The sequence below is a fragment of the Phyllobates terribilis genome, unplaced genomic scaffold, assembly GCF_046119375.1.
Source record: "Phyllobates terribilis strain yellow unplaced genomic scaffold, ASM4611937v1 Scaffold_13__5_contigs__length_258822181, whole genome shotgun sequence".
NCBI lineage: Eukaryota > Metazoa > Chordata > Amphibia > Anura > Dendrobatidae > Phyllobates > Phyllobates terribilis.
Genome location: NW_027362773.1, coordinates 29,835,033 through 29,838,281, shown reverse-complemented (window position 1 = coordinate 29,838,281; position 3,249 = coordinate 29,835,033). Strand labels below are relative to the sequence as shown.

At 40.6% G+C, this 3,249-nt stretch overlaps 1 long non-coding RNA gene across 1 annotated transcript; it reads left to right on the top strand.

Moving 5' to 3' along the window:
* The first annotated feature begins 470 nt into the window (after positions 1-470).
* Positions 471-1,477, top strand: LOC141174500 (uncharacterized). The gene is made up of 3 exons (XR_012252895.1): positions 471-603; positions 704-744; positions 1,019-1,477. It is a non-coding gene; the product is annotated as an uncharacterized lncRNA (long non-coding RNA).
* The last annotated feature ends 1,772 nt before the right edge of the window (positions 1,478-3,249 follow it).

Here is a 3,249-nt window from a genome sequence, read left to right as displayed (position 1 = left end):
AGATTTCAAAAATAATTTCTTTATTATCAAGATTCATCAAAATTAAGTTGACGTTTCGGCCTCATGCGGCCTTCATCAGAACTGTGAATATAATTGATACAAGTGCATATGAGTATAAACTCCATAACTCAATGTATACAGGAAAATAGTTAATTCATACATGAATCCCAATCTAGGGTAATAGTTACAGAAACATTATGTAGAAAAGAAAGCAATAGTCAATCACAGTTCTGCAGTTATTATAACTACAATTCATCCGCACCAGTATATTAACACACATCCCCCGCTATCCTGCCCGATGCATTATCCCCATCTTCACTCCGGAGGAGGTGCCACACCACATATCATGTGACCCCACTCAGAGCCCACCAATATGGCGCCGTGCGGCGACACTTCCTCTTCCTTACAAGTCACTTCCGGTGACGCGCAGTGTTAACTATCACGTGACACCGCGGCGCCTGATCAGCGCCGCGCTCCGGAAGTATGGGGACTGTATATAAATATGCCTCACACCAGGGACATACAGCGCATCGCACACAGCACGGTAGTGCTTTTCTTCCTATAGCGCTGTCAACTGACACATTCTTCCTCTTTATGACCCTGGTGAGTAATGCTGAGTTACAGAGGCTGCACATAAATGTCATAACACGGTTGTCTACACGTGTATAGTGATGTATGCCATTTTATACTTTCTCTCTTGCAGCCACTAGTTGATTCTCCCTGTACCTACTGGGCAGACCCTTGGTAACAAATGTTTTATGCATTACAAATGTTTTATGCATTACTACTTTCTTCACTGTATTCATTTTTCTGTTCTATGTCTGGCTATCATTACCATGGAATGCAGCCATTTTCCTCTATACTAATAATATCTGTGATTGACTATTGCTTTCTTTTCTACATAATGTTTCTGTAACTATTACCTTATATTGGATTCATGTATGAATTAACTATTTTCCTGTATACATTGAGTTATGGAGTTTATACTCATATGCACTTGTATCAATTATATTCACAGTTCTGATGAAGGCCGCATGAGGCCGAAACGCCAACTTAATTTGATGAATCTTGATAATAAAGAAATTATTTTTGAAATCTTCTAACTGAAAATTGGAGTGCCAGATTCTTGTTCTAGCTATAAGCGGAGTGGAATCCTATCTGAGCACCCGAAACTTTAGGAGTGCCACGTATTTCCTTACGTACTTCAAGAAACACCCAGAAATGGATGGAAACAAAGCGCTAGAGAGTTCTGAAGTGGCAGCAATGAGTCCGGATCTAAATCCCATTGAACACCTCTGGAGAGATCTTAACATTGCTGTTGGGAGAAGGCTCCTTCAAATATGAGAGTTCTGGAGCAGTTTGCAAAAGAAGAGTGGTCCGAAATTCCAGTTGAGAGGTGTAAGAAGTTTGTTGATGGTTATAGGAAGCGATTGATTGCAGTTATTTATTCCAAAGGGTGTGCAACCAAATATTAAGTTCAGGGTGCCAACAATTATGTCCATTTTGCCATTTTTTCTCAGTTTTTTTGTGTTGTTCCAATACACACAAAGGAAATAAACGTGTATAACAAAACATTTGAAATTGCCTTAATGTTCTGAGAGAAATACTTCATTTTCTGGAACAATTTCAAGGGTGTCAAAACTTTTGGCCATGACTGTATATGCCCTCCATCCTGGTAAATATGTCCCTCATTCTGGCCCCATCCTAGTATATACAGTGGGGAAAATAAATATTTGATACATTGCCGATTTTGCAAGTTTTCCCACCTACAAAGAATGGAGAGGTCTGTAATTTTTATTGTAGGTACACTTCAACTGTGAAAGACAGAATCTTAAAAAAAAATCCAGAAAATCGTATGATTTTTACGTAATTAATTTGCATTTTATTGCATGAAATAAGTATTTGATACAATAGAAAAACAGAACTTAATAGTTGGTACAGAAACCTTTGTTTGCAATTACAGAGGTCAGACATTTCCTGTAGTTCTTGACCAAGTTTACACACACTGCAGCAGGGATTTTGGTCCTCTCCTCCATACAGATCTTCTCCAGATCTCGGGGCTGTCGCTGGGCAACATTGAGTTTCAACTTCTCCAAAGATTTTCTATTGGATTCAGGTATGGAGACTGGATAGGCCTCTCCATGATCTTGAAATGCTTCTTACGGAGCCACTGCTTAGTTGCCCTGGCTGTGTGTTTCGGGTCATTGTCATGCTGGAAGACCCAGCCACGACCCATTTTCAATGCCGTTACTGAGGGAAGGAGTTTGTTGGCCAAAATCTTGCGATACATCTCGTGATACATAACCCCATTCATCCTCCCTTCAATATGGTGCAGTTGTCCTGTCCTCTTTGCAGAAAAGCACCCCCAAAGTATGATATTTCTCCCACCATACTTCATGGTTGGGACTGTGTTCTTGGGGTTGTTCTTATCCTTCTTCTTCCTCCAAACATGGCGAGTGGAGTTAATTTCAAAAAGTTCTATTTTGGTCTCATCTGACCACATGACCTTCTCCCATGCCTACTCTGGATCATCCAGATGGTCATTGGCGAACTTCAAACGAGCCTGGACATTTGTTGGCGTGAGCAGGGGGACCTTGCATGTCCTGCAGGATTTTAAGCCATGATGGCGTAGTGTATTACTAACGGTAATGTTTGAGACTGTGGTCCCAGCACTCTTCAGGTCATTGACCAGGTCCTTCTGTGTATTTCTGGGTTGATTCCTGACATTTCTCAGAATCATCCTTTCCCAATGAGGCGAGATCTTGCATGGAGCCCCAGACCGAGGAAGATTGACAGTCATCTTGTATTTCTTCCATTTTCTAATAATTGTGCCAACAGTTGTGATCGTCTCACCAAGCTGCTTGCTATTGTCATGTAGCCCATCCCAGCCTTGTGCAGGTCTAAAATTTTGTCCCTGGTGTCCTTAGACAGCTCTTTGGTCTTGGCCATGGTGGAGAGGTTGGAGTGTGATTGATTGAGTGTGGGGACAGGTGTCTTTTATACAGGTAACGAGTTCAAACAGGTGCAATTAATACAGGTAATGAGTGCATAGGAGGAGAGTTTCTTAAAAAAAAACTAACAGGTCTGTGAGAGCCAGAATTCTTCCTGGTTGTAGATGATCAAATACTTATTTCATGCAATAAAATGCTAATTAATGATGTAACAATCATATAATGTGATTTTATGGATTTTTTTTAAGATTGTGTCTCTCACAGTTGAAGTGTACCTACGATAAAAATTACAGACTTC